This window comes from Choloepus didactylus, chromosome 9 (genome assembly GCF_015220235.1).
Source record: "Choloepus didactylus isolate mChoDid1 chromosome 9, mChoDid1.pri, whole genome shotgun sequence".
Lineage (NCBI taxonomy): Eukaryota > Metazoa > Chordata > Mammalia > Pilosa > Megalonychidae > Choloepus > Choloepus didactylus.
Window position 1 is genome coordinate 33,298,944 of NC_051315.1, and position 27,399 is coordinate 33,326,342.

At 35.1% G+C, this 27,399-nt stretch overlaps 1 pseudogene; it reads left to right on the forward strand.

The window, feature by feature from the left end:
• The first annotated feature begins 23,013 nt into the window (after positions 1-23,013).
• Positions 23,014-27,399, forward strand: part of LOC119543701 — a 47,412-nt pseudogene continuing 43,026 nt past the window's right edge.

Genomic DNA, 27,399 nt, shown 5'->3' on the forward strand with positions numbered 1-27,399 from the left:
TAGTTAACAGAGCATGGGTCCAAGAGTCAGAAGACTTGCTTTCTCTGTTATCAGCATTATCATTGCCATTTAATCTCCATTAAATCAGTGGGAGTTTTTGTGCAATGATATCTTCATTTGATGTTTTTACCTGCTCTGCTTATTTCACAATACAGTTAATACAGCATTTGCTCATTCATATGTTCTTTCATTAACCCAACAGGTACTAATGCGTATACTGTGACAGGCATTGTGGGAATAATAGTAATTACTGTTTGTCAAGTGACTTTCTTGCTGCTTGACACCATATAACCATTATCTTATGATATATACCAGCTCTGTGAGCTAGGATATATTATTTCCAAGTAGCACATAGACAAACTGAGACTCCGAAAGGTAAAGAAAAATGCACCCAGCTGCAGGGTAAGTAACTGAACCATAACTTGTGTCTAGGAGTGTCAGATTACAGATCCCAGCCCTTTCAATTTTGCAACACTGTTTCCATGTGAAAGTATATGAGAGATTTGAACTGTGTAATGTTTACATAGCTATGTCTGATACAAAATAACAGATGTTCTTTTCTAGTATCCAAATACATTTCTATAACCTAGTAGCTCATAAAACCAAGGAATTGCATTATTATCAATTTTGCAATTAATATTTCCAACTTTCCACAAGCATTTATTAGGTACCTATTAAGTGGCATTACTACATTAAGAAAAAGAGATGCAGACATTTTCAGGGGTGAGAATGTCTAGAAATACTACTTTTTCCTTCCTGAGATACTAAAATACAGTGGCCCTTGAATCCATAAAAATGACTGACTTGTGTACGCAAAACCACTTCAGTTATCAATATTTTAACTGACTTGACTTTGAAAGTCCTTATTTTTGTTTTATCTTCTAAGCTAGTTATGCTCATGTTTATGTTTTTTGCTCACATTTTCTTTTGATGTATCTCTACTAAGTACACTGGCCTTTTAAGTGTTATCTTATTACATTAAATATAGTCTCATAAAATAAAAGAATGTCTGCTAAGATTCATGTGGATGCTTTTGTGACTTTCTTTCATTCGAGCCAGAGTGGAGGATAACAAATGAATTTACCAAGCTGAGTTGTTGCCTTATGGGAGAAAAAGTAACTTATGGCCCTGCCTGTATCATGTTTATCACAAACGTGGAGAAACGTGGAGAAACGTGGAGTTCACTTTTGGTGTTTGTTGACCAACCAGAACCTTCCTCCCTGGAGCACTAGTCTCCACTAAAATACAAGAAATCCGAGACTGAATCTATACGATTTGTTTATAACCTCTGTAACTTCATAAATGAAGCCAAGGATGCACAACAAAAAATAGCAGATCCTTACAAGAAGATTTCTCTTTGTGTAAGTTTGAATGAACTGTGAGCCTGTGAGAGACGAGCAACATGACTTTGCTTCAACCTTGCAGGCCTACCCCCTGGTTTCCTGAAAGATTTCAGGTTGGAACCGATTGGCAAACATCCTTACTAATGGAACTATTCACCATCATTTTTGGTGCCCTTCCAGCACTTCCATGCAAAATAAAAAGGCACTTCCTCACCCCTCCATGCCATTTGCATTTGATTTAATCCAACTGGAGAAAGTGTCAGGCCTGATTCCATTCAAAACCCACGAATCATTCCTTCCTGCCATTTTTTTTTTTCCTTTTGGACATGTGAATTCTTTCATTGGATGGGATTGAAAGATGGTTGCAATTATAAAAATTTTAGGCACCATCTTTCCATCTTTTTAAGGCTTTATGCAAATTTCTGCCAAGTCCCAGAGAATTGGCTTGATCAAGAAGTATTTTTTAAAAATGTTTCATCTTTTCGCAGTCACCCTCTTTCTTCTCTACAGCCATTATAAGTAAGAGCTCTAATATAGGAAGTGCTGAAATGGTGCCTATATGATGACAACAACTCAAACGAATGAAACAATTCATTAAATCCAGTTAACTTGCATTTTAAAGACTTTAAAAAGAAGGAAAAAATCGTAACGAAATGAGAATGCAGTGTAGTACAGAGAAAAGAGTTAGGACTTAGAAGCTATACAGACCAGAGATTGAATCCAATCCCTGCCCATTACCATATCCAAAGTTTTTGGGCAAATTAACCCCATTTTTCTTCCTGTGCATTTGTTTACTCCTCTATAGAAAATAATAGTTCATGTTCTAATAACAACAGCATTCATAAGTATTTTTTAAAATATGCAAAATTCTATGTGTATGGTAGAATGCTCTTGTAATTATTTAGGTAGATCTATTTCCCTGTGGTTGTAGTAAAATAGCCCAATTAAGGAAAAAAACATGAAAAGCTAGAGATCAATGAAGATTTCATAATTATTGGGCTCTCAGACTTTCTTATTCATTCAAAAAATATTAAATGAGCTCTTTCTATGTACAAGATACTCTTCTTAGAAGCTAGGGATATAGTGGTGCCAGACATGGTCCCAGACTCTTAGATCTTATATTAATATTGGATAGAAACCTATATATGGAACCCTCCATTCTATTGGCTTCAAAGTCTTTTTCAAGTGAAGATCAAATGGAGAAGCAAAGGCAGCTGGAGTGCACCTTTACTTCTGGCAGTTTTATCAATGCTCAACATAATAACCTCTACCTACTTTTTCAGGGGAATTTTGAATATTAATAAGACAGTGTCTATGAGATGAAATTCTCTGAGGAAGCACAATCTAAATGTGAGAAATTATAATTTGTTGCTTCTCAAGTGTTATGTGATATAAGATAGCCAGCTGGATCTGTGCTACTAATAAAAAAGTAAAGCATTACAATAAAAGAAATGCAGAATGTGGAAAGGTTTGGAAGTCTTCAATACTTAATATAGATATTCTGTCTAACCTTTAGAGATTATTCTAGCTTCATGAGGTATTTTGCCTAGCTTCATGTGTTTGATAGAGCTCCTATAGGGAGAGAAAGGACTTTGAGGTGAATTTTGAGACTCTCATGAGGCAAAAGAACAGAGAAAAGCATTTTGAGGTGTTTGGATGCATTGGGATGAACTTCATGTTACTGCTGAGATGCAACCATTTTTGTCCTATGAAAATGGCAATTTCATATGATTTGCTGTAAACTGTATTTAAAAATGCCTTCTTCATTTATCTATTTGTTCACTGAGATGAATATTGGGCTGCAATGACATTGCAGCAAGAAGAATTTGTATTAGTCATAAAAACAACTTACCTATTTACTCTTATTAATTGGTGCAAATTTTCAAGAAGTATTGTAAAAATATCCTCTTCTGAAAATTGATTGATATTGCATACACCTTAATTGACAGTGTTTATGGATTTTGTTCTAAGTGTTTATCAAAGGATAGCATCAGGGAAGACTAAACCAAAGTAAGGAGGCCTGCTTGGGAAAAGAAGTTACATCAACCATCCTGTGAAATCAGTGATAGAAAAAATTAAAATCCATTTAAAATATTTAAGAGGGCAAATTGAGGGACTGGGAGAAGTCCAGAGTTGAGATTCTTACCATATCTAAATTTAGTGACTAAAAACATTAGGTAACCAAATTTCAGGAGATTTCCCAGTCAGAGGTAGGGAGTAGAATTGGGTAAGGGAGAACACCAAATTGCACATTTATTGTCCCCTCATATGTGCATTTTGAAATAATGATATTCCAGGAACATGTAATAAGCAGTCGAGAAGATTGCGCAGACCATTAGCAAGAGGCTCTGCCGTTCTGATGAGAGTATTGCCAAGAATAGGGACATAATCTTTGATTCTTTTAGTGTGCCTCAGAGAGAAGAGAGACGAAGAGGTAAAGAGTTTTCTGGAAAAGAAGAGAGGAAGAGAGGAAGGGGGTGGAGAGAGAGAGAATTTTTCCTACTGCATTATGTAAACGTAACAGTGTAAATGTGTCATAAAAATGAACCATGTGGTGATTCCAGATATAGTATGAGAATAAAGTGAATATTGCCTGCTGAAAAAAGAAAACGAAGAGTGATGATAGAATTTGTGAACTGTCTGGCTTATATTTCGTAAGAGAAAGATAAAGTTGTGGATTGAGCAAGTAGCAGCCAGGCGTCTGCTATGCTAGACTTGGCAACAGTATGGGTATGGGGGTGCTGGGTAGCTGAGAGCAGGGGGGGTGAATATAACATTTCCAGGCTGATTTGACTGGAAAACTTACAGTGCTACTGGCAGAACTAGGAAGTTAAAAGGTAGAAGTAGATTGGAGAGGAAGGTCAAGAATAGGATATTGTTATATAGTAATAGAGATGTGATTTTCGTTTGAAAAAAATTCAGTCATTTATCATTAGGTTGTAAAGTTTTTTCCCCTTGATGTGTGATAAATTTTCCTGAATTACGCTTTGTCTAAATCAAAGACAACTCAAGCTGAATCCTTGATCTAATCTACCAACTCTTTTGCTTTTCTCCAGAATTTATGAAGACAAGCCAGTCTAATAGTTCCATCCTCTGCTTATCCCCTTCAGTGTAATTTCCAAAGATCATTGACAGACATTTGAAATTGAATAACATAAATGGTTGTATAAATTCAAGCACAATACAAATCCCAAATCCAGTTGAGACAATTGCCTGTAAAGGAAAATGGTAGCCTAGTAAACTCAGTGCTTATGTTAATAACTAAGTGATTACATCTCTACAGCATACCGCTTAGCTTAGCTAGGGCTCGATGATTTACTCTGAATACAGAAGAAATGAACCACAGTGTGAAACATGCTCATTTTCCTTGAAAACATTTTTATTACCAATCAATAGGCAGGTGCCAAAAATGTTTGACTTGGCAGTAAACATGTAAATAATATGGACAGCTGGACTGAACTGCTTATGCCTTACAATTACATAGGATTTAAAGGATATGATTCAGAAATGCAACTGCAATTGACTTTGTGAGAAAGTCAGACAATATATGATAGTGAAGTACCAAATATTATTATCACACTTTTCATTTTTTATGGAGCTTCTTAAAACATACTATATTTATATTCTAAATGAGAGAGCTATACTTGCGTTCATTTTTTAAAACTACCAAGGCAAAAAACAAATCAAGGAATTCATCACAGAATTAACAACATGACAAACTGTGTTAGAAATTGAGATATGAGAGTTCACACACAATACTATGTGTTTTGTGGGAGTGATAGCCCACTGAAATCTAATTTAGTCAAATATTTAAAGAGGTAATAATTAATTTTTAAAGAATTGAAGTGAACCATAACTAGGAAGAAATGTTATTGTTCATTTTTAATGCCAGAACAGTATTCCTGATGCAATTTTAATATTTCATTAAGGCAGTAACTTTTATATTGTGAGTTTTATCCCAGGTTTTTATGTTTGATGATATATTTTTGACTCTTGAAAGAAAAGTTGGAATTTCATTGCATAGCAGTGGTAGGCGATGAGAAGTGCTTTTTCCTCTCCCTTTGAATATAGTCCATTGTCACTAAATTACCAGGGCTTAATCAAGAAAATTAAGAACAGTATATTGCTTTATGTTATAAACGTAAGTTATAACCATGTACAATGCTCCATATTTTAAGGGAATTATACAGAAACATTTTACCAGATGTTTACCTTTAAAAGTTTTCTTGTGCTGAATAGCTTATAGGTGCTTATTATAATGGGTAAAGCCCTTTAAAATTTATCTTGCAATTTCATTAATTTCAGGACACAACATATTTTTCACATTTTGAGTATTTGTCTCTGAAATTTGGAAAATTCATTTAAATCTTTCTGGATTTAGTCAGAGTTAAAAGGGAGAGCTACTACTATTTGAAGTGTATACATATATTAACATAGCTGTGGAAACAGTATTTGTCAGAAGGATGCATAAATATGGATGTTTGACAAAAGAACTGTTCAAGGTTAAAAAAAAGAAAAAGAAACTCCTAAATCTGACAGTTGAAGACAACATATATTTGCAGTTTTCATTTGTGAGAAGCAAAAGTTCATGCACACAGAATCACACTTCTCATTTGAGCACTTTACCCTTTTTGCACCCTCTATCATTTTTCCAGTTTGTGAATCTTCTGTTTAATCAGTGGTACATTTATATTTTGCCATACTTGATGTTTAGTCATCTGTGACTCCTTTTCTTGCTTCAAGTCCTGCAATCAATCAGTGATGAGTCTCTTTATTTTAGTCAAAGAGATAGCATTCTTTCATGGGGGACTGAGTAGAGCTCTGGGAAGAGTCTTGCCTCAGTAGTGGGGAATAATTAGTTCTAGAGTGAGCACTGCTTGGTTCTTGTGAAGTACATCTTAAAAGTTAGGCCCAAATAATCAAGTTATCTCTAGGAAACTTAACTATTCCTCTGAACAGAGCTCATGTATATTTATGGGAATACAGAAATATCTAGCACCCAATAAGTGAAGATTTTCAATGGTCATCCTTCAATAAAAAACTTATCAGCCATGCAAAGCAGGAAAATGCAAATTATGTGGTGATCAACTAATCAACTGAAAATGACCCAGAAGTAACTGACATAGTAAATGATCAGACAAGGACATTAAAACTGTTATTATAACTGTATTCCAAATTTTCAAAAAGTTGAATAAGGCCATGAATTGGACTTACAAAGATGAAAAGTATGGGTAGTATGGAAAACACAATGGATGGGGTTAGTGGCATATTAGATGTTTCAAAAAAGGATTAGTGATGTTGCAGACATGGCAATAGAAACACTCCAAAATTAAAACACAGAGAAAAAGAAAATATTTTTTAAATGAATAGAACATCAGAGATGTATGGAACTTCTAGAAGGATAATACATGGTTAATTGGAGTCCTCAAAGGAGGATATAGGAGAAAATATATTTGAAATAAAAATGCCAAATATTTTCCATTGTGATTTAGAAAATAAGTAACCTATAGATCTGAGAAGCTCAATGAACCCCAAGCACACACACAAAAAAATCATGAATAAGACCACACCAAGGCATATTACAATCAACCTGATCAAAGATAAAGAAACATTCTTTCAAATAACTAGAAAAATAATACATTTTATGTACAAGGGAACAAAATTAAACATGGCAGTAGATTTCTCTCAGAATACAAAGCAAGTGAGAAGACAGTGGAGCAACATGCTTAAAGTACGTAACGAAAACTAAACAAACAAACAAAAACCCTGAAACTTAGGTTTCTCTACCCAGCAAAAATATCTTTCAAAAACAAAGGAAAATAAACATATATTCAGACTTAAAAAAAAAGCCTCAAAAATTGATCAGTAATCAACCTACACTATTAAAAAATGTTAAAGGAACTTCATCAGATAGAAAGAAAATAACACAAGATGAAATCTGGATCCACAAAAAGCACTGAAGAGCACCAGAAATATCGTCAACTCTAAAGCAACCATTTAACTAGCAAAACAAAGAGTTAGATACAACAGAGGAGATAACATGGAATCACAAAAATATGCAATTAATATAAAAGAAAGTTTTTTGTCATTAAAAAATCAACATTTATTTTATACTAAGTCCATCACAAAGGCTTAATTAAAAAAAAACAAAAGTGATACTATAGTTTAAGATGCAATCCTATGGAGAAAACAGTGAAAAAAAAGAATACCAACCAGAAAAGAGCCTGGACATCCTGGGTCAGAGATTGTGGCTGAAGACTGGCTTGAATAGTTTTTTTTTTTTTTTTTTTTTTTTTTGGCAAGTACTTCTTTAAGACACTGTTTTCCCCCATATCAGATAGTACAAGCAAGTAGGAAAAAAAATAGCAAGATGATAAATTTAAAGATAATCATCTCGATAATAACATTAAATGTAAATGGCCCAAGTATCCCAATAAAGAGGCAAAAACTTTAAGAGTAGACACTTGCAAAAAACAGGACACAATTATATGCTACTTACCAGGCATACATTTCAAATAATGAAAAAAGTATAAGATAAAAGTAAAATCCTGGAAAAAGATATACTTTCCTAACAATAATAATTCAGCTGGAGTGGTTGCCTTAATTTCACACAAAGCAGATTTAAAAGCTGAGATAAAGAAGGTCATTTGATAATATCATCAAGAGTTAATAACAAACCTAAATATTTATGCACTTACCACAGTCTTCAAAATACATGAAAAAAACCCCACAACATATCAACTGTAAGGAAATTGATAAATATTTAATTATAGTCAGATATTTCAATAGCCTTCAGCAAATAATTGTAAAACATACAGACAGAAAATAAGTATTGATAGGGAAGATTTGAGCAACACTATTACTAACCTGACATAATTGACACTGTGAGAAACACTCTATTCAACAATAGCAGAACACACATTTTTTTCAAAAGCACACAGAATGTTCACCAAGAAAGACCATCTGCTGCACCATAAAACAACTTTCAATAATGTTTAAAGGATTCACATCGTGCAAATATGCCCTTCCATCTTGATGAAAGTAGATTAGAAATCAGTTACAGAAAATTGTCTCAAAAATCCACAAATAAATAAATGGGAACTCCTCAAAATCAGATACATCAGTGCTTCAAAGGACTTTGTTAAAAGGGTGAAAAGGCAACCGACTCAATGGGAGAAAATATTTGGGAACTACTATCTGATAAGGATTTGATATCCAGAATATATAAAGAGATCCTACAACTCAACAATAAACAAATAACTCAATTAAAAATGGGAAAAAGACAATAAACATTTTTCCAAAGAAGAAATACAGGTGACTAAAAAGCACATGCAAAAAATGCTCAGTTGCACTAGCTATTAAGGAAGTGCAAATCAAAACCACAATGAGATATCATCTCACACCTATTAGAATGGCCACTATTAAACAAACAGTAAACTGCAAGTGTTGGTGAGGATTTGGAGAAATGGGAACACTCATTCACTGCTGGAAGGAATATAAAATGGTACAGCCACTGTGGAGGATGGTTTGGCAGTTCCTCAGGAAGCTTAGTATACAGTTTCCAAATGACCAAGAAATCCCACTACACAGGACATACCGAGAATATTTGAAGCAGGGACACAAACAGACATTTGCACACCAATGTTCATAGGGGCATTATTCATAATTGCCAAAAGATGGAAACAAAGTGTCCGTCAACAGGTGGATGGATAAACAAAGTGTGGTATATACATACGATGGAGTATTATTCAGATCTAAGAAGGAATGAAGTCGTGAAGCACACAGCATGGATAAACCTTGAGGACGTTATGTTAAGTGAAATAAGTCAGACACAAAAGGACAAATAGTGTATGATCTCACTGATATAAGCTAATTGTAATAGTAAACTCATAGACATAAAATAGAGACTACAGGTTACCAAGATATAGAATGAGGCTAAAGAATGGGGAGCAGTTGCTTAATACATGCAGAATGTTTAACTAGCTCAAATTTAAACATTTGGAAATGGATAGAGGTGACAGTAGCACATTATTGTGGGAATAATTAACAGAACTGAATAGTGTGTTAATATGGTGGAAAGGAGAAGTTTAGAGTCATGTATGTCACCAGAAGGAAAGTTGGAGGTTAAAACATAGGAAGTATAACACAGTGAATCTTGAGGTGGACAATGACTGTGATTAACTGTCCAGATATAAAAAAGTTATTTTATAAACTAGAACACATGTATAACACTATCAGAAGGAGTTAATAATAGAGGAGCATATGGGAAAAATATACCTATTGCAAACTATGGTCTATACTTAACAGTAATATTATTTCATCAACAGTAACAAATGTTCCACATCAGTACTATGCATCTATAATAGGGGGGGATAAGGGATATGGTAGGATTTGGGTTTTCTTTTTTCTTTTTATTTCTTTTCTGCAGTAATGAAACTGTTACAAAATTGATCAATTATGTGATGATACTGTGAGCCACTGACTGTATACTTCAGATAGTTTGTATGCTGTGTGAAAACATCTCAATAAAATTGCAGTAAAAATTAAAATAAGCCCAAAATTAAAAATTAAAAAATCCACAAATATTTGGAAAAAATAGCATATAATTAGGTAACTCCAGTTCAAAGAATAAATCAAAAGAGTAATTAGAATGTATTTTGATGTGAACAAAAAAGAAAATGCAACATATTCAAATTTGTGGAATGTTGTTAAGTCATTACTTGAGGGAAGATTTACAGCACCAGCAAGAAGAGAATTTTTAAATCAGTGACCCCAACTTCCATGTTAAGAAAACAGATTAAACCCAAAATATATAGAAGATTGGAAATAATAAACATAAATGCAGAAATCAATGAAATATAAACAAAAAAATAGAGTAAATCAATGAAACCAAAAGCTGGTTCTTGGAGAAAATCAATAAAATTGATAAAATGTTAGAAATCAAAGAAAGAAGAAACAAACTAGCAATAACAGAAATGGAATAGGGGTCATCACTATTTATTCTACAAATATTAGAAGGAAAATAGTGTATATTATGGGACAATTTAATGCCAATAAATTCAGAAAGTTAGAAGAAATAGAAAATTCCTTAAAAGGTAAAGGCTACCAAAACTCAGGAAGAATAAATATACAATTGTATATATTATGTCTTTGAAAATGTAAAAATGGTAGAATATTTAATTGAATAACTTCTAACAAAGAAAATTCCAGGCTCAGATGGCTATACTGGGAAATTCTTCCAAACATTTATCAAAGAAAACACTAATTGAACATAAATTCTTCCCAATAACTAAAAAGGACAGAATATTATTCAGTTCACTTTCTACATCTACTTTATCTTGATGCCATAACCAAACATGTACATTACAGAGAAAGAAAACTACATACCACTAGCTCTCATGAATATTGACTCAAATATTTTAAACAAAATTTCAGCAAATTGAATCCAACAATATGTTAAAAGAAGAATGCATCATGGTCAAGTTGATTTTATCCCATGAATACTAAAGGGGTTTAGCATTGAAAATATGCCAATGTAGTTCACTATATTAATGAATTAACAAGAAAAGCATATAACCTCTATAGGTCCAGAAAAATAATTTGACAAAATATAGCATCCATTCCTGAGAAAAACAATAAGCAAACTAGGAATGGAAGGAACTTAACCTAAGAAAGGACATCTATAGAAAACCTATAACTAATATCCACTTCAATCTTGAAAGATTTAGAAAAAAGATCATAGATCAAAAAAGATAAAAACAAACAAACAAAGAAAAAGAACCAAGGATGCCACTCTCACCACTTTTATTCTACATTGTATCTTAGGTTATATCCAGCACAATAAGACAGGAAAAAAAAAAAGACATATGGATTAGGAAGAAAAATATAAAACTGCCATAAGTCAAAACTGTGTTATTCACAGACAACATGCACATCTATTAAAAATATCCAACGGAATCTATAAAACAGCTACTATAAGTAATAAATGAGTTGAGCATAACTGCAAAATACAAGCTAAATATAAAGAAATCAATTGTGTTTCTATATACAAGCAATAAATAATTGGAAAGTGAAATTTAAAATAAACATTTGAATAGCACAAAGATAGTAATTACTTAGGAACAAATTTGAAAAATTATGTGAGATAACTGCACATTGAATTCTGCAAAACATTGTTAAATAAATAGAATGATATATTATGAATATGGGGTAGAGTCACAATATTAAGATGTTAATTCTCCTAAAATTCATCTATATATTCAATGAAATTCCAACAAAATTCCTATAGGCTATTTTGGTTGAAATTGGCAAATGTATTCTAAAATTGATATGGGAATACAGAGGACCTAGAACAGCCAAAACAACTTTAAAAAGGGAGACCAAAGTTGGAGGACTAACAGCACGAGGTTTAAAGACTTAGAAAGAAAGCTACACTAATCAAAAGAGTCACATATTGGAATAAAATTAGACAAATAGATAAATTAAATGGAATACAGAACTAGAAATAACTGATTTTTTTTTTTAAATTTCAAAGGTAATTCAGGGGAGAAAGTGTCTTTTTGAAAAATGATGCCTGAAAAATTAGGTATCCATATGCCAAAAAATGAACTTCAATACATACTTTGCACTATATATTTTAAAAATAACTAATAATGAATCAAAGACCTTAATATAAAATCAAAATGGTACAATAATTTTGGAAAATAGTTTGGCAGTTTCTTAAAAAGTTAAACTTATACCTATCATATGATCTAGTCATTCTTCCCCAGAGTATTTACCCAAGTGAAGAAAAGCATACAAATAGTTTTATAGGAATGTTCATATAAGCTTTATTTCTAATAGCCAAAACCTGAACACAACCAAAGAGTCCATCAAGAGGTGAATGTATAAACTAATTGTGGGATATCCATAGAGTATCCTATGACTCAGCAAGAAAAAAGTGAGCTATTGATACATGCTACTACACGGATGAATCTCAAAATAATGATGGGGAATGAAAGAGGGCAGATCATAAAGAGAATACCTACAATATGATTCTATTATTAAAAAAAATTCTAGGAAATGCTAATTTATGTATGTTGTCTGAAAACAGATCAGTGTTTGCCTGATTTGTTGCAGGAGGGGGGCTGAATAGGTTTGGAGGCAGGGATTGCACAGGGGAAAAGGAAAGTTTTGTGGGTGAGGGAACAAACTCATTATTTTGATTTTGGCTATGGTTTCACGGGCATATACAAATGTTAAACTTACCAAATTGTATGCTTTATATATGTGCAGTTTATTGCATGTCAATATTCCTTAATAATGCTGTTTTTTTTTTAAAGAATAAAATAAAAGATAGAACCAGTAAGGTTCAGGAAATGACAGGAAGCAGAACTCTTCTATAAATCAGTATTTAGAAGTCTCCACAAGAATGGATACACTCCAACCATTCCCACCACTGCCCTTTCCTCTGCTCACGATTCAAATCCTGAGCCATTGTCCTGGCTTGAGTCAGGGGTCTGACATTTGCCTGAGGGTGGGAAGGTTACTTTGGTTTGAAGACTCTGTGCATATTGGACAGAAGTAATTTCCCAAAAGGAAGTTTGGAATGTTCTTATGAAAAGAAAGAGGAATGGATGGTGAAATGGAACATACTTTTACTTAAATAAGCTTAAATATAAAAAAAATTCCAATTTGTTTAACATGCAGCAAATATTTATTGACTGCCTACTTCATTACATCCATGACAGACAGAGTACCAGGAATTGAGATTGCACTGATTAAAAGACAGATCCTACTTTCTTGGAAAGTGGTACCGTGTGGGAAGTGTGAATGTAAAGAAGTAATTACAATGCTAATATGGATTATTATCCTGCAAACCTTTGGTCCTGCCCAAATCCATAAAACTCTCACAGTTCAAGTCAGCACACAGAGGAGGGAAGTAGAGGGAAAGTTGCTGGGCCATAAAAATAGAATAGAATAGAAGGCATTCCGGGGGCGATGAATACCTAGCAGCAGGCATTTAGCAAAGAGGATTGCAAAAAGCAACCTCCTTTAAATATAGTTAAAAGCAGAAGAGTGAGCAATGGCAAACCAAGAGTTTAAGCAATTTCTACAAATAGTAAGAAAACCCTTTCTACAAATAAAGCAGATTAGCATGGGACAAGAGCAGTTCAGGATTGGCAGAACCTGTGAAGGAAAGAAGCACTATCTGAAGCAGACCAGAACAGATTTTGAAGAGTTTTCACCAGGACAGGGAGGATTATGTAGTAGATCAGAGCATGATATTTGTTAGTAGGAAAATCTAGGTTAACAAACTTCTCTACCACTTACAGTTGACAAATTACCTTGGCAATTAATCTCTCTCCTCATGTTTTGATCTATTCAATACTGATAATGTTAGTAGCTACCTCATATCTTTATTGTGAGGAATCCAGGAAAGAATGTGCATAAATCTGCTGACAGAATAACTGGTTCAATGAATTCTAGAAATAGGTTAGAAATGATTGTCAGAATCTCACTCTATAATATCTATGATTTCTCAATTGTAATGGTATTTACATTAGCTATATGGTAAACTGTATATAGTTGTCACCTCTTGTTTATATTCATAAAATCTCCAGTTAAAGAAATTTTCCAGTTACAGTTATTGCTAGATGTCTGTGTTCTGTGTTCCATGAGGACAGACACAGTACCTTGCAGGTTCATTCCTTACTTTCTCCCCAGTGCCCAGCAAAGTGTCTGCACATACTTGTTGAATTACAGGAATGAATTGGGTGAATTCCGTCTGAATACAAGAGTCAAGAGTTTGGTGATCAGAGTCAAAAGATCAGTTATAGAGCAGCAGGGAGAATGTTATTTAGTTACCTGAGCAACCTATTCCTAACTGAATTTAACAGAGAGGCCTCTAGGATCTCAAATGTTTAGAACTCCATAAGCTAAGCTGCTCCACTTGGTCTCAGGTATGTTACTGCCCTATTTGTTTTAATAAAGTATTTTTGAAGGACAATTTTCTTTCTGTTTATTGTTAATTCTAATTGGAAATATATGATTTTATTTGTATGTTAATATATATATTTATATTTTTCTTACAATGTGGCTGCAAAAAAATGAACTAACTGATCAGTATTTTACTTTTCTTTAATGCTGGGAGTTTTTCTCATGTGATAGATGCAACAAATAAAATATTTCTTTGTGTGAACAAATGTACATAGAATGCAGGATATGCTCATTAAGAATGACATAAAGTCTGTCATATTTTATACAGTTTTATATTTTTGGAAAGATTACTTATTACTTTTTTATAATCACATATATCAAGATACAGACCTTAAATATTGCATGTTGTATTCTTTGCAGTTTAAAAGACAATGATGCAAACAGGGAAGAAAAGTCCTTGCTGGCTAACTTTTTCCCCCATAGTTTTTATGAAGGCCTCTCTCTCTAATCAGGATTTTGAGCCCTTCAATTGCTGAACTAGCAAACTGTTTGTAAGTTACATATGGTACTAGCCGAAACTGCAGACTTTGCAAGACTTTCCAAGAATTTCAGAAATGGCACAAAAGGAAATATTAAGTGTATCCAGTAGTAAAGGTATGATGAGGAAGACACATTCAATGGCAAAGTAAATTCGTTCAGAAAAAGAGCAGCACAAGCAATCAAGATAACCAGTGTTACCACATCACCCTGAGAAAGGTATTGAAAATTCTGGCCTCCATCTTTGCAAGAGATAAACTCATCACTTCACAGCTCAAGCCATCCAAAATAGAAAATGCTTGATTCTTACTCTCTCACAAATGAGTGAAATAACAAACCAAGTAAAGGAAGTGTTATTCAATGGTCAGATAAGCCACCTTCTACCGTCCCACTCCCGCTCCTCTCAGAAATCCTTCAAATCAATCCACGTACCATATGAAATTAGATGCATTAAATTTATTTTGCAAGGCCTCCATAATAGCTTTCTACCAACAACTTAGCAAACTAATGACAGTAACTTCTGACTCAGAGGCATTTCTTTCCATTTGGAAATATTGCAGCCAAGGAGGTTTTTCTTTTTTGGGAAAAAAAAAAAAAATCTATAGAAGGCAAGTAATAGTCTGTCATAAGTAAGAGAAGTGGATAGTGAATGCACCCTGATGATGGAGAGGAAAGTTGCCTGCCTGACATTGCCAGGGCCTATGCAGCAGGGACCCCTTTGAATGTTGGGAATGATTGGATTGGCCAGAACCTGTTTTGTTGTGCATGGAGCTTCCTGTTGGCTGGCCTGACACAGGGTGTTATTAAGCAATTTGGGCTGGAACATCATTATTCTCCATGAAGAATTTAAAGAAGATCTTGACTTGAGCCTATTGCAAGAGGACTCACGCTGTGCCATGTGGTATAAAAATATCATCAGTCTTATGTCATTGGCACATTCAAGCACCTAGTGGGATAAGCCAGGCATCAATGTTCAAGGTTTTATATAAGGTAACAGCTGCTTTGGTCAGACAGTTAATTAAATATGTTAATTTCCCATACAACCAACAGTAGCGACAACAGATCAAAGTGGGATTTTATGACATTTCTGGGTTCCCTCCTATACCCAGGACGATGGATTGTGCCCACACCATCTCCTAGTCTCCTTTGTGGAGTGATGTTGCCTTTCCCATTTGGAAACAGCCCTGTTCTATGACTCTGCAAACATTGTACATGCTTTGGTACCATACTAACTACTGCCAATTGTCACCACTCCAGTCTCGAAAGGCTATTTGGATCTGATCCCATGCTAGTGTTTGGTTAGTCAGTAAATATCACAAATCATGCTGAAGGCAGAGAATGGGCTCTTTCTCCATTTGTGTCATTCTGGTTTGGCATTTATGTTTTATCTGTGTGGAACTCATAGAGCACAGATTGTAAATAACCGTAAGAGCAATGAATAGATTACATCCTAGGCATGTGGAGGCACCAAAAGATTGTTCTAGATGATGATATGAGTTAATCACATGGAGTGCACAAGACTCAGAGAGTACACTATTTAAACATAGTAATATTCAAATGTGCTTTCAGGCAATGTGTGGCAATATGAAAGGAAGAAAATGTTCTAACAATTCATGAAAAGAAGTAATCATTATATCTAGGAGTCATAAATATCATAGTGGCATGGAACCATTACAGTATTTGTCCCATTCATATATACACTGTTTGGGTCATAAGAGACTCTGAAGATTGCTGTGGCAATTTCATTCTCTTTGTGATAGCACAACTGTTTCTAATGACTGCTTATTACGCAACTAACTGAAAGGTTTGGAGAAGTTGTGCTGGTAAAAGCAGTTGAAGCAGGTCAGGATTTGGTGATCAGCATTTTGCTGGAAATACTCAGCCCACAAAGTTGTTCATGGAGCTTCAAAATCTCATGGTTTCTGAGAATATAGAATACCTATATTTTCATGTCTAATGTCAATTCTTTAGGAGTCAAGATGATTATATAGCACATGCATTAGTCACATCACTCAAAAAAAATGCACGTTCTATACCATTAGCCTTGAATACAAACTGATGTGGTAGGAAAGGTTAATGAACAAGAATATTTGTAGTAATGGCCAACATCTCTCCATTTTCTCATTTGTACAATGAGGGGCTTGAGGACATGGATTCTGAGACCCCATCCCTGCCTAATGTTCCATGGGATGCAATGTGATAGAATTAATGCATTCTGATCTATCACTAAGCAACTGGTGACTTTGAGCAATTGATTTAATGACCCCGAGTGTCTAAAATTGTGTATATCAAAGGACACAAATGGCTAGTGAGTTACAAAGTGCTGTAAAATATTGGTTAGTAAAGGGATTCTATAAACTTTGAGATTTGTTATTCATTCTTTCAATAAAGAGTACAATTTCTTTTATTAAAAAATCTCAAAGAAGTTGTGAATATTTGAGTTGGATGTGTGTGTTACTACTTTGTGTGTGTTTGGGTAGCAGTGCTACTCTGGTATTTAAGATAAGACCATTTAGAATCCATTGCATGAGAAAGTAAATGCAATCACTCTACCAAGGCTGCAACTTGAAGGATTAGGCTATTAATTACTATACAATCTATATAAGAGGGAGGAAGAACTGAGCGTGTGTGCATGCATGTGTGTATAACTGTGAACACAGTAGAAGTTCAGTGAAGATGGCTCAGATCAGGATTAAAAAAATAGTGTAGAAAAAGTGATATTGTTGGAGTAAGCTATATACTATATGCTTCCAGGAAGAAACAGAGTATGGATGGCCATTATTTGATATGGACATGGCAGTAGTAACATATAACAGTGATAGAGGCCGCAAACTATCCATACATCTACTGAAAGGCTCATATCTATAAGTTGAGCATCTCGTGATCCCTAATCTATCTTGCTGAGAGTTCTCTCTCTCTGCAGGTCAAGGAAGCAAGGGGGGCACTTTGGAGCATAACCAGCTTCCAATCATCAAGGAAATAGTTGGTGAAGTGAATATGGTAATTATCTCAGGAACACATAATCAGATTTTCTTTGAATTTCTAAAGGTGAAGAAATACTTGGTAAAGAAAACACATAATATTTACCTTTTAAAAGTTTGGAGAGAAGTTGGATATGATCTCATGGCTAAGAATGTTGAAGAGGAATAGGAGTGAAAAGTCTGGAGAGTCTCTAAAAATTAAGCTCTCTATATTCCTAACTAAAGAAAACAGACACAAAATGGGAAGAAATCTAAAGAAATGATTTCATATACAGCAGGCATTCTGGTATGAACAATGCATAAAGTACATGTTGAAATATGGTTGTAAGAAATATAATCAAAGATGCATAAAAAATTCTAGCATGAACCCCTAAAAATATTGTTATCTGGCTAAAGTAAGGAATACGTTGAGTCTGTGAAAATTGCTGAAAGGGAAAAAACAACATTTTAGAGTAATAATGTGATTGGATTCAGAAAAGAACATCTGCCTGTGAGAAGATGGGATGTGAACACATAGTATAGATAAGACATAACTATGAACTTATCTTTTTGCTCCTAATGCCATCAATGACATCAGTGAAAACTGTGTTCAACTAGGACAGTGCTGAATCAATAACTTAAAGTGGAGGGAGTTAGGGAGTTGTCCAGGGCAAGTGAGAAGAGGGAAACCCAACATCTAGCTGTTTTATTTGAGTTTCAAATCTCTAAGTCCCTCAGAGTTTCCTCCTGATGAACAAATGTAGATTGTGACTATTGGCTGTATAATACCTAAAATACCATACTAGTTTGGACTGTGAGAGCAGGAGTGAGAGAAAGAAGGTGGTTGATTCTTGAAAATATGGAATTATAATCAAGTCAATTTTTGCAATATGAAATATAAGGCTTATGAGCCATTAGAAAAAAAAAATTGTGATGACTGACATGAAACTGAAATTATCTGCTGTTTCCAGAGTGGGCAGCTGGGGGACAAAGGGGGCAGGACTTGATGTGATTCCTACAGAAGCTGTATTATATGGTGAGGGTGGATGTTACAATCTCGGGATTACATGTGAGAAAGCTAAGAGTTGAGTTACAAAGCTATCTTGAAATTGCCTAACTTGTAGGTCTAGATCTAAGCCCAAGTTTTTTGTGTTGGTTTGTTTGTTTTTAACTGTAAATGCAGGATCCTTCCTATCACATTTTCTTTTGAGATAACGTAAAACACATGGTCATCAAAGTATGTAACATCAAAGTATGTAACACATACTTAAAGAGTTTGACACATTCAAAGTGTTGAACTCAAGTCTGAAACAAAGGTAATGAATGGCAATAAAAACAAATGTAAAGACCATACTTATATTTAAAAAGAAGAGTTGCCTTGAATTGGCAGAATTTCCTTTCCAAAGAATTTGAAAGTTTTGGTTGTTGCTATGATTCAGCAGTGTGATGGTAATTGTTCAGAGAGGCTAAAAAGTTAACAGAAAGCAAGGCAGAATAGAAGTATATTGTTCTGGGGAACAGGAGTGACAACAAACTTGTGTTCCCTGCATAGATCAGACACGATAGTTAGCATAAATACAAATAATGATATTAATATATATCATACAGGTAACTTTAAATTTAAATTGTTTTAAAAAACAATAGCTATATTTCAACACCTTGATAGTGTTTTTCCAGTACATTACTTGAAATAACTGAATCCCTTCTTTTTTTTTTTTCAGGTTTTTAAAAAATTTTTTATTTTGAAATACCTTCAAACTTACATAACAGTTACAAAATCCCAAACAGAGAATTCCTGAAGAACCCTAACCCCTCCATCTCCCGATACCCAGATCCACCAATTTTTACATCCTATTCAGGATCATGCGTTACATTTAATTGTCATTATCTCTTTAGCTGCTGTGCTGATTCCCTCCTTAGCTATAACTTGTTGCTTTTCCATTTTTCCAATTTTTTTTATTTTCTTAATAAAAAAAATGAACCATTAGTTAAACAAAGGCAGGGCACAACTAGTAAAGGAAAAGATCTATCTGTCTATCTATCTATCTACCTATCTATCTGCAATTTAAGCACCTTAATGTAGCTTACTATAAAAATGGCAGATCCTTTCTACACAACCACATTTAAACTTTGAGAAAAAATATTTGGTAGACTTGGCTTAGTCATGGTCAAACATCAGGAAAATTCAGTTTTAGAGAAATCTGTCCCTTTGCTGATGATTATTGAAGAAATTAAGGGATAGCCTTTATTGCTTAGTCCTGTCCAGGAGCATTCCAATGACTCTCCATGCCTTCCATCCTGGAAGTGGTTAGACTAAGTGGAGGAATAACTGGTCACATTAGAGTGAAACTTTGTTGAGTTACTGGGAGGAGTTTGCAATGTCTTCCTACTCTCTTTTGCAAATGAAGCACTGGCTTTAATCTTTATCTATAGCAAGAGGCATATTGCTGTGATATGCTAATTAAGTAGCTCTGTTTAGTCAACAACTCAATCTGATGCTTACCATGGGAATTTTTTTGTCTGAATATGTCTTTAAGAGCAAAAGTATATTACTAATTATATCAAGAAGTGACATGATCTTCATACTTTTTAATCCATAGATAAGATAAGGTTATGTCTATCACAGGCAGAGAAATGAAGGGTGGGGAAAGAAATGCTGTTTAGCAGCAGGGTTTCTGTGTGCATCTAGCAGAGCATGAGAAAATGAGGATGATGCTGGTTTAGTTTTCATTCCATCCATCATTGAAGTTGTGAAGATAATTTAATAAATGAAAACTGTAGTTCCTTCAACTCAATATAATGTGCATGTACTTTCTAAGGTTGATAGCTTTCCTAGGGTTTTGTGGCAATGTTTATAAAACTTCAGGACAATTGTGAGGTCTAAAGGGAATGAAAACCCTGAAAAATGGAGTGTTCTGTCAGCTGGAGTGGAGACTAAAGGCATACAGCTTGCTTATGTGCACTCAAGTTTTGATGCAAATGCTGAAATGACAGGTAGAGAGGGCAGAATTAACTGTGTCTGCTCAAAGTCCCAGAAATGACAGCCCTTGGATAAATCTTCCTGCCAGGGGAGAAACAGACTATCTGGTATTTTGACAAGGAAGAGTTCATAAACACCAGAGAAAACTTGAAACTTTGGCAAAGAAGAGGTTATGAGAGAGGGGGCGGGGACACAGAGTCGAATCAAGAATGTCTAGATGAAAAGAAGCCAATACTGAACAACACTGCTGAAGGATCTAATAATGTGAGTTTTAGTTTCAGAGAAGGCTGAAGAGCAGTTTGGGCAACTTTTACTTATTGTTCTTATCATGCCACAAAAAAAGGGAATATGAGCTTCTGATAAAAATAATTCTGAATAACTTCCAATTAAGTTGAGGGAGAGAAAGGGGATGAGAAATAAATGCAGCTCTTTCTATCTTAGGAATAAAACATTTACATACCCACAAAATTGGGATGATTTAAGTTACCCTCCTAGCTGTAGGATCTCTATCATGTTGTTCATTAGGGGAGGGAGGAAGGAGAGGATGGGGTCCTGATTGGGGGGTCCTGATTGATTTTCAAGGAGCCTAGAAAAGAGGCACAGCTACTTTGATAATATTGACAGTTTCTTATACTGACCAGTTTTCATTTAATTTGCTGCATTTGTTAGGGTCTCTATAGCTACTGCAAAGGATGCATTATGTATTAAATAAGTGATGAATTTACTCAAAAAATTGCAGCCACATGGGGCTGCCCAAATGCATTTTTGTATTATTAACATGTTTCCAACTTGCAAGTCTTCGAAGACTGAGTAAATGTTTTGACAAGACGAAGCAGCAAGAACAAATAAGGAGCCTTCTTGAAGAAACTCAGCCCCGCTTCTAACAGCTTTAAAGTCTTAAGAGTGTTTTTGCTGGGGCTGTACCAGATAAATTGCTCTTCTATGTGCATGCGAGAGACTAAAATTCCTTTGAAAGTTTATAATTTCTCATGGGAAAACACAACATAAAAGTTACTTCTACTCATAGAAAAACAAAACCATATTTTCCTGTCAACCTTTGCTGTTGGGAATTTCAAACTTTTTGCATTTTTTCCCCGTGATTCTTAGCTTGCCCAAGGGACAGGCGTTTACAACATAATTTAATTTCAATGCGTCTCTGTAAATCATTGTAATACTCTCTATTGCTCGTGGAAAGAAAGGAAAAAAAAAAAAAAAAAACCTCCCCATGGGGATTAACGTCCCACTTTCCCCAGACTCCCACAGCCCAAACACAAACAGAAACTTTCCCTTTTAATGTCCAGCCTCAAAGACAAATGCACAGAAAAGAAACATGGTGCAATGGGTACAGGTATGCTTAGAGCTATGGTTTGGCTTCCAGAGAAAAGATTATATTTTAAGATTAATTGGGAGAGGGGAGATTTGTCCTGGGTGATGTAGAAATTCTAGAAATGCTCAAGTCATTCCAGAGTTAGGTGGGTTGCCTTCAGCTAAATAACTTAAAATCTTTTTTTCATAAAATCCTAAGGACCTGTAGCCTACTCTTGCCAAGCTATTAATATCAAGGATCATTCAGTTTTACATGAGAATTTGATGACTCATACACTGGTTGAACCTTCACCTTTTACAACCTTAATGGGGATTTATTAGCTATTTCACAGTGTGTAAATTTGAATCTAGGTCAGATGAGGAAGAAAAATAGGGCACATCCAGGCCTAAAGAGTAACTTGAAAAATAATATCTCTGAGAAAAAATAAAAGAGTGAAAAATTGAACAGCTGATTAAAATTGTCTTGAGTAATCTGAGATTTGAAGACAGAACCTGATAAATTAGGGCTTTATATAGACCATTTGAGTTCAAATTCAGGTGAGTAGTGAGTCTGATTCCCATGTAAGTGCTGCAGATTAAGGAGTTAAAATATCTTATTAACCTGCTTCTGCTAACTGTCCATAACAGGAAATGTAGTCCAGGTGGGTTTGATAGTCACAAGATTAAAGCTTATGTCTACCATTAAATGGTCACCACATTAAAGTTGTTTTAATGAGGCCTTGGGAGATAATGAATGAATGTTGCTAATTCACTACAGAGAAGACAGCCCGACCTCATTCTGACCTCTTTCCTGCAAGGTACCTTAAACAATGTATTAGTTCTGCTTGAAGCCAAAGCGGGATGGTCTGTAAGATAAAAACAAGTCAAATGCTTAGGAGAATGACTTTTCTGGTGTTAAAGCCAGAAAAAAATTTCTCCCTAGGGTCCTTATAAAAAGAACACTGGTACCATGATGAAAATCATCCTCAATGACACCTTTATCACAGATGGAACCATCAGCTTCATCAGGCTGTTTCCCACGGTGCCCCTCAGTGTTGTCGGTGACATCATCCGCAAAAACACTATTCGGGAAAGGCATGGGTGAAGGACTATTACATAATATTCTTTAAGGATGTAACTCTCTGATGGTTTAACTTAATCCTGAGTAAATTTCAGAGGATTTAGAGGGACTGCTTATGTTTCAGGTAAGCCTTCATAAACATCAAGTATTTGATAGATTTAAGACAGCAGTGGATTGGAGATTGTACTCACTAGAAAATACTCAGGGTACAATAACTCTCTGTTGCCAATTTATCATGGTTCCACCTGCTTTACAGGCAGCAAAGGTAGGGTCTTTGTGGAAATGGAGGACCTACTGATAAATTTAAATTGTGCCCAAATAAAAGACTACTTGTTTGTTGCTAAGAGGCGAGCCAAATAAGTAACTATGATTAGGGAAGAAATGATGGGCATGCAATACTCTATTTCTTACTTTGGTTGCTGAGTACAAAAGATATCAAATGGGAAAATTAACACAGGTGAAAATTCATTTTAGGGCTTAACTAACATAGATACAGTGAATAAGTACTTTATAATGGTTTCAAAATGTTTCTGGGAGAAAAGAAATACATTGCATGGAACCCATAAAGTGTGTATGAGCTTTGTATGGGAATAGTTGTTCTCCTAAATAAGGTTATCCAGAAAGTTTAAGATGAATTAAATACATATTTTGATTGTTTATATGCGCATGGTCTCAGCTTTTTTAGGATATCTTTAGTTTAAAATACTGAAGAACACTTAAGCTAAAGGGGAAAATCCTCAAAATTACTTTCCGTGCCAGATTTATTTTGGCAGTCACATTCAGGAAACTATGTAGTGTACCAAGTTTTGAATATTGTATTTGGACACTAATCCATAACTGTAGTCATCAGTTTGCTGACAACCATCTGCTTGGACACTGCTCTCAACCCCTAATAAGTGATGTTAAATTAAAATGGTGATAACAATTTTCAGCAGCAGAAGTAAAAATGGTAGTAGCACCTTTGAACTCACACAAAGGGTTATGAGTCAAATAGTAATGCTTTTCCATCATTATCTAAACACATTTAAGTAAAGAGGGCTAGCTTGTATTTTCCATTTCAAGGTTCTTGAAAGAATGATCTACCTTATTCTTTGCTTTTATATCTGTCACTTTTCAACCCACAGCGATCTCGCCTTTTCAGTGCATTACACTGATGAGAATTAGTTGTCAAGTACAAGGGACAATTTTTCTATAATATCTTATATTATCTGAGCCACTTAATGTTATGGAGGCAAGGTAGTGGCTCACACAATGCTGGACTCTGTTCACTCTTCTCGATGTTTTCTCAGAGTCCAGCCACCACGTACATCCCAATAACTTCCCATTACGCATATCTAGCCCTGACCTGTTGCAGGAGATTCAGAGCAATCTACTCAGTGACTGTCTGGGTAATTACTTTGGAATATTTCTCACACATATCCAAGATAAAAATGTTCAACGCCAAACATCTTTTTTCTATCCCCACCTCCCTTTTCCCACCCCCAACTCAACATTCACCAAACTTGCCCTTCTGTCGCTGGTCTGGTTGAAATCTTAGGTAAAGGTATTATCATCATCTACACAATTACCCATGTCAAAAAATCTAGAGTTATAGTTGATTTCTCCCTCTCCAGTCATTTCCATAAACCAATTAGGATATCCTACAGATTAGGTTACACATGAAAAAAAGTGCTATGTAAACTTGCTTAAGCACAACACCACCAACAACAAAAAATAATTGGCTCATTTATTTGAAAGTTTCAGGTATAACTGGTTCTATGACTGAAATTCTGCCATTGGGTCTCCTTATGAATCTTTCTATTTCTCGGTTGTTCTTCCCTCTGTATTGCTTCCACTGTGGGTGGATGCTCCAGCTGAGGGGCTCAGATGGGTGCCAATAGCTCTAGGCTCATGTCCTGCCCTCAGCAATTACAGCTGGGGGAAAAGGTGCTCCTTTCTCAAAAGTTTCAAATAAAATATCCAAGAATCGAATCTCATTGTCGCAGTTTGGCCTGAATTAGAACAAATGCCTATCTGTGACCCAAACAACTTGGGTAAGAAGATGATTACTCAGTTCTGAATTCCGTAGTCACAGCTAGAATAAGACTGAGGACAACGCCACTCAAGCTACAGGCATGAGAATGGCGGAAGGTTAACTGCACAGAAATTAGGGTGTTGGTACCAACCAAAGGGAAGTGGATGATACCAGGACAAAGCAAAATGTGTCTACTACATGGCCACTAAATCACACAATAATCTGAGAATGTGCATACATTTTTCTAAAAATGAAGGATAATATAACAGAAAAATAAAAATGTAAGTGGTATATTCAACTGTAACCTTGTCATAACTTTAACCATTAAGTAGGATTTGGTGAAAAGTGGGCATATTTTGGAATTCATCTGGGTAAGCCGGGTTACTGGGAGGTTCCCTTGGATAGCTTATGTCCATAGTTATCTCTTGACCATGCTCCAATTTTTACATAGAGCAAGGCTTAAGGGTTTTACTCTTTCAAAAAGAGTCATCATTTTTTAAAATAGGTAATTAATTAAGCTTTTCTGCCTCTTATAACTCAAGGGAAAGGCTGGAAGTTAGAGAAGGTCTTTTTAGTTTGAAAGAAAAAAAACTCAGGAATGACCTAAATCATGGACATCAAGTACGTAAAGATTTTCATACTAATTTTACCCACCAGCTGTTCCTTTCTGCATCAGATTAAACAAAGGGAAAGACTTAATCTGAAAGAGGATTTAGACTAAGCATAAGGAGCCTGATGTTTCCGTGCATATTGAATGTACCTGTGTCAAGAGCAGACCCTCAGGTAGCCTTGGCCTGAAGTTGTGCTTTAGCTTCTGCAATAACATAATGATGACTTCTCACCCATACCCCTCTTGGTCCTTTCTGATGAAAGGTCTCAGAGATGTTGGTTGCTAAAATGTGTTCACCACTGGAAGGAATGCTATGCATTCCTCTTCTTCTACATTTCTATTACGTAGTTTGTTAAACCGCCAATAATGCTATCTGCCCAGAATTGTTTATACCGATTCTTAAATTTAGGCAACAGAATCATCTGGAGGGCTTATTAAATCACAAGCTGAACTTTAGAGCTTCTGATGCAGTAGGTCTAGTAGGACCAAGAATTTGCATCTCTCACAAGTTCCCAGGTGATGCTGAAGCTGCTGTTCTGGGCACCACACTTGAAGAATCACTAGTTTCAACATTGCCCTATGGCAGCCCCCCCAAAAATAAAAAAATAAAAAGCAAACAACAAACAAACAAAAAACTTTGGCATCCTTTTTTTATCCTAAGTGACTTTTTGAAGCAAGTGACTTTGAAATGCAAGTGCCCAGCTAGTTCCATACACTAACCGTATTGATTGTAAGCTTCTATAGACAGGCAGAATTTTCTTAGAAACTTTTTATCCAACTGGGCTTAAATAGAAGTGCTTGCTCACTTTTCCTTAAAATTTTAGGGAACTGGCAATCTTACTTTTAGAGGACTCTGGCTTGTGGCCTTTTTCCTAGGCAACAGACTTCCCTATAGTCCAAGATCCGCTCTTTTGCCTATTCTGTCTCTAGCCAACGTATTTCCCAACCTCAAACGGAAGATGTAGATCTAATGTGAAATTCAGAGAATAAGGCCTGGGCCTTTATATTTTTACAAGGACTCTCACTCACTGGAAAATAAAATGTCCAGCTGTCCTGTTTTTCCAGTGGGTCCTTGTGGTTTGGGATAAAATATCCAGTTACAGTGTTATATGCACTCAAAAGGCTGCATCTACAGCAACTTAGGTGGGAGTGGAGATGAGGTGCTTTGGAAACCTGTGTCAGTTCATATGTAAAATGACTGGTGGCAAAGAAGTTGCTACTGTCAAGAATCTTGCAGGGAATCTGAATACAATTGTTTCATAGCATGTGAGAGTGGAATAAAATATTTCTCAAGAGACATGTTTTACAGAATAGGTGACTTTAAGTGTGTATGCATAATAAATTATAAATAAATTAGACATTACAATGAGAAAGCAAAGCTCTCTCAGTGAACTCTTTTACTCTTGAGTGAACATTCTCACTAGCAAGCTTGAGTAGAAAAGGACATGAATCCCAAGGCAAGAAACCATGGCATGAGTTCTGACTGGGTTAAGAAAAGATGAGAACTCTTCTGCTTTAAGTCAAAATGATGCTTCCCTTACTTTTTTTGTTTGCCTAAGAAAGGCTAGACCTATACCAAGGGTGCAGAGGACAGGAGACTCTTGTGTAATTTAATCTATTGCTTCCTTCTATCTCCCAGCCTTGGAGATTC